The sequence below is a fragment of the Physeter macrocephalus genome, chromosome 2 (assembly GCF_002837175.3).
Source record: "Physeter macrocephalus isolate SW-GA chromosome 2, ASM283717v5, whole genome shotgun sequence".
Taxonomy (NCBI): Eukaryota; Metazoa; Chordata; class Mammalia; order Artiodactyla; family Physeteridae; genus Physeter; species Physeter macrocephalus.
Window position 1 is genome coordinate 123,831,035 of NC_041215.1, and position 5,482 is coordinate 123,836,516.

The 5,482-nt window shown below is 46.3% G+C and overlaps 1 protein-coding gene across 4 annotated transcripts in view; it reads left to right on the forward strand.

Moving 5' to 3' along the window:
• Window positions 1–1,642: 1,642 nt before the first annotated feature.
• ACSL3 (acyl-CoA synthetase long chain family member 3) overlaps window positions 1,643–5,482 on the forward strand; it is a 97,080-nt gene continuing 93,240 nt past the window's right edge. For 2 of the 4 annotated variants that reach the window (XM_028482140.2, XM_028482141.2), the window contains exon 1: window positions 1,663–1,897. The gene's annotated coding sequence lies outside the window, so the exon portion shown is untranslated. Of the gene's footprint in view, window positions 1,898–5,482 lie in introns of all 4 variants that reach the window. The other 2 variants (XM_024124546.2, XM_055090206.1) reach the window with 2 other exon arrangements.

A 5,482-nucleotide genomic window follows, 5' to 3' on the forward strand; every position in this document is an offset into this window, starting at 1 on the left:
CCTTTAAAAATATATCACACACACACACACACACACACACACACACACACACACAGACACACACACCACACACTAGTAATACAGAAAGAGATAATGAAGATGTTAAGATGTTGCTGGAATTCTACTAGTCTGCTTTATGCTTATTGATGCAAAAAAAGATACCTCCCTTGTAAATTACTTATTTTGCTAGAGGCTTTTCCTGGTTCTGGAACTACCACTTTTAAGGTATACTTCCCCCAGCATGCAGAATGGTGGCGGTCTTTTCAGATAAGAAATTCTGCATTCCATTTATCTTCAGGGTGTTAACCTTTGACAGCGCTTCGACAGATTAGCGAGCAAATGAACCTATTTTTCTAGCAGAAGAGCAGGTTGCCTGAATCAGGTATCCTTTCCTTTAGGTAGTTAAACTGGCCTGGGGCCCAAGGTGAGTGAGATTTCTTTGCTCTCAGCCTCATCATTCCACCCAGCTCAAGTTCAGGCGGCTTCACAGATTTTGAGATTCTCTTGGGAAGCGAGCCCCTGCTTTAGCCTGAGGCTGGCTCATGAACGTCACCTTTCACCTACTTAAAGACAAGTTTTGCATAGCATCGAGGTTTACTATTCAAGTAGCTATTTCTAGCTCCTTCATTACTTCAAAACAAAATAAACCCCTCCAAATGTTTTATTTCCTGTGGTATCAAATCTGACTTAACGTTGTAACTTTGTCCACAGACCAACTAAATAATATGTTGGATTAAAGAAAAAAAAAAGCTCAACTCCACTGCTGCTTGGGTAATGAAAGCCATCTTTCTTACAATGTATTGTACTTGTTGTTTTAGTCATTTGTGTTTTGGTTCGTTTGCTTGCAGTAAGGCAGTCTACCTGCACTCTATGTTTTTTTCCTTTTTGTAGTGTCTAAAGTGAAATATAATGGCAAACTTTAAAATACAGAAACACTTTTAGCTTCATAAAAAGAACGTCCAAAGACAATAATTTGGGGTCAACTTTATCATTTGAAAACAAATATCAATCTGGTATAATTAGTGAGTGCACTGAGGGGAGATGGGTTATTTGCTGGGTTCGGTGAGGCCAAAACAAGAGACAATAAAGAAACATGCTTTAAATTTTTGAGACCCTCTCGCTTCAGACATTTCCAAAAATCATTTTATTTTACAAAATTTGACAAATTTGTGCAAGAATGAAACAAGTAATCCAGTTAAGAATGAAAATAATAACGCGCATTTTTTTTCCTGACCTATGTTAAGATTTATGCATTACAGCAATATCTGCGTTTTACAGTTCTTTTTTCGGGGGACAAGCCGGTGGTCTTTTTCCCCGGGAACTGCCCTCCTGCAGACCCGGCCGGCCCCGCCCCATCTCCGCCCATGTCGCGGCCGCACAGACTGGCTCCCCTCCCCAGGCCGCAGTGGTCTAGTCCCTCCCCGCCGACCTGTTCCCTCCCCGCCGACCTGTCCCCGCCCCGCGCCGGCTGCGGCTGGGTCCCGTCCGCCCCGGCTCGGGCGAATGACCCATAGTAACCCCGCCCCGCCCCCGGCCGCCCGCGCCGCGCTCCAGGCCGGAATTCGATAGGCCCAGCTCCGCACGCGCCACCGCCCGCGGGCCAATGGGAGGCTGCCTCTCTGCATATGCAACGAGCGCCGGCCGGGGGCGCGCGTCCTGGGCGGTTCGGCTCAACAGACGCTGGTCTGCCGGCGCTGGGGCGCTACGCTGCGCTTGTTGCGAGAGCTGGGGCTGAGACTAGGCGGCGCGGCAGCAGACCGGGCAGCCGACCGCCGCCCTCTCGCAGTGCGACCGCGGCGGCTGCGTCAGGGTCCCCAGGAGGCGGCCCGGGGCGTGAATGCTCTGGGGGCGCAGCCAGGCCTGCATGGGCCGGAGGAACCGGAGCTCCGGCGTCGCGGTGAGTGCGGCGTCCGTGGTGGGAGCGGCGGGGCCGTGTTGGCGGCGGGGCCTCCGCGTGCGGCCGGTCTGGGCCCGAGGGCGGCCCGGGCCTGGGGGAAGGACGCGGGCGGCCTGGAGGCCCCGGTTCCTCGACGTGGCCGCCGAGCCCGGCGCCGAGGGTGTGCGCGCTGGCGGTGCGGGCTCTGGGGCCGGCCCGCGGCGTGTGTGGGAGGCGCGGCCGTGGGGTCCGGGAAGCGGGTGAGGTGGGGCCCGGGCCGAAGGGCCCACCTGAGCTGGCGGAACCGCAGCCCGAGCGGCCGCGCTGTCTGGGGGAGGAAGGATGCGCGGGGTCTCTCCCGGCGCTTTGGGGGCGGGGTGGCCTGTGGGATTGGCAGCTTTCACTAGCCCGGCTCTGACGCCGTCGCTGGGAGGAAACTGAGCCCTGCGGTTTCGGAAACCCACACTGGCGGGGTGGGTTGCTGCGGGGTGTGAGGAGAAATTGGGGGTGTGAGGCGGGTCGACCTTGGTACTTGTTCTGGCCACGATCGGTGGTGATGGGGCGGGGATGAAAACGGTTGTTTTGGGGTTGGGAGTTGAAGGTTTATTTTCCCTAGGTGCGTTTTAATTATACAGCAGTAGTGGAATGTGTGATACCGAGAGAGTGCTCGCCACCAGCAGCCCAGTGGCGTAGGGGATGATCCGGCCCGTTTCACAGATGAGGAACCTGAGGCCCAGAGACACAGAACTGGTTTGTCCAGGCTGGAGTTAGAAAATGTGCTCGAAGCTATTGTGTATTTGGCCCTTCAAAAATAGGGTAGAACAACGTCTTTGAAATTATATGGACGTTATAGAGAGAATAGGCCTCGTGATAGTGATTATAGCCGAATAAGATGACAAACAGCTGACACTTACTGAGCCTTTATAACATTGCAGGTGTTGTGCTGAGAGCTTTCTGTATAGTAGCTCTGAAACTATTAACAACCCGCTAGGGTGGCGGTCATTCCCATTTTACTGCTGGAGAAACTGCTGTTTGGATATATTAACTTGCCCCCAGATCACAGCAAGTAAGAGGAGAAGCTGGGATTCAGATCCGCCGGTCTGAAAATACAGAGCTTTCACATCTAAGCACTATAGTATGCTGCCACTCCTTGGTGGCTGACTGAATAGTTGTCACCGTGGATTTTTGTCTTGAGTGGCCAGGAGAGCTGTAGTTTGACGATAACCTTTTTTGTTTCCCCAGATTAGTTCCGAGAGTTGAAGGGTGCTGCTGATTTGCTCCTGAAAGTGTATTAGTAGGTTATTACAGGGAACAGGAGGTGTGACACGGGAGTGTGCTGCACAGACTTTATTCTTTTCTTTTGTGTTCTGGCGTCTTCCCATGCACTTCTCACCCTTAGGGATGAGTAAGGCTTCTTTAGTCGCTCTGGCATTTTCCCTTTAGACTTTTCCTGGTTTCTCTCTTTTTCTATAGAAAGAGTTGGTTCTGTAGGATGGCAGTGTTGGGTGTAGAGCAGAGATGCACTCACTGGATGTATGGGTCACCTAGTGTCTTTGGGTCTCAGTTACTGGGTTTGTAAGATGTTTGTGCTGGTTGATTTAAAGCTGAAATATTCTGAGTCATGTCCTTGAAGGAAAGAAGGAAGGAAGGAGGGATGGGAAGAATCAATCCCTGTCTGGTTTGGGAAGTCAGATCTTAAAGCCCCAACATTTTTCTCATTGCTTATGTGCTCCTCTGCTGTCTGGTTCTGTTTAAATTAACCATTCCTCCTTCAATTAATTGCTCACTTAGAGCCTTTAATTCCTGTTCTGTGTCAGGCACCATGTAAAGTGCTGGGAATGCAGCAGTGAACAGAATTGATGTGAGCTTTGCCTTTACGGAGGAAACAAACATGAAGCAAATCTCATACAAATAATATATAATTACAAATTATGATATGTGTATTGTGTAATGAAGGACAAGTAGTGTGTGAACGAATATTATATAGAGGATTGTGATTTAGATGGAAATCTAGTCCAGGGAGGTTTTTTTGTTTTTCCCCTTAGATGGTGGGTGACCAATAGTGCTTGTTGGCTAGACTGGGTACTATATATATATTTTTAAACTTTTTATTTTGGGATGATTTGAGATTTACAGAAAAGTTGCAAATATGGAATATTCCTGTATACCATAACCCAGCTCCCCTGCTCTTATATTAACATGTCACATAACCTTGGTTCATTGGTCAAAACAAGAAATTAATATTGATATTATCCACTGAACTAAACTATAGACTTTATTCAGATATCACCAGTTTTTCCACTAATGCCCTTTTTTCTGTTCCAGGATTGAGTCCATGATACCAGCTGGCATTTTGCATTCATGTTATTTTAGTCTTCTCTAATATTAAATACTAATTTTAAAATTTACCTTTTATGAGTTTACTTCTCATAATTTGTAAGAGTGGTATGGAACACTAAGAAAATAAGTATAAGAATATGTAAAATAAACTATATTATATGTCATTTTCCAGCGATTCCAGTTTTGTTTAAATTAAGATTGCCCAGTATCAGTACGGTAGAAAGAAAATTGATCAGACTTAAAATTCAGGATCGGAAAGGGAACATTTTCACTGGCATCTCTTTACCTCTCAAATTCCTTTTATTTAATTTTACTTATTTCTCTTTCTTTTTTTTGACAGATTATATTCCATTATAGGTTATTACAAGATACTGGGTATAATTCCCTGTGTTATACAGTACATCCTTGTTGCTTATCTATTTTACTTATAGTGGTTTGTATCTGTTAATCCCGTACTACTAATTTGTCCCTCCCCTCCTCCCTCTCCCCTTTGGTGACCGTGTTTGTTTTCTGTGTCTGTGAGTCTGTTTCTGTTTTGTATATATATTCATTTGTATTATTTTTTAGATTCCACATACAAGTGATATCATGTAGTATTTGTCTTTTTCTGTCTGACTTGTTTCACTAAGCTTAATATTCTCTAGGTCCATCCATGTTGCTGCAAATGGCAATATTTCATTCTTTTTTATGGCTGAGTAATATTATAAACACACACACACACGCATATACACATCACATCTTCTTAAGCCAGTCGTCTTTGATGGGCACTTGTGTTGCTTCCATGTCTTGGCCATTGTAAATAGTGCTGCTAATATACATGTACCCAAATGTTCATTTTGAATTAGACTTTTCATCCTTTCTGGAGTGGAATTGCTGGATCATATGGTGATTCTATTTTTAGTCTTTTAAAGTACCTGAATACTGTTTCCCATCGTGGCTACACCAAATTACATTCCCACCAACAGTGTAGGAGGGTTCCCTTTTCTCCTTCAGCATTTATTATATGTAGACTTTTGATGGTAGCCATTCTGACAGGTGTGAGGTGATACCTCATTGTGGTTTGTTTGGATTTGTATTTCTCTAATAATTAGTGATGTTGAGGATCTTTTCAGGTGCCTGTTAGCCGTCTGTATGTCTTCTTTGGAGAAATGTCTGTTTAGGACTTCTGCCCACTTTCTGATTGGATGGTTTGAGGATGTGTGTGTGTGTGTGTGTGTGTGTGTGTGTGCGTGTGCGTGTGCGTGTGTGTGTGTGTGTGTGTGTGTG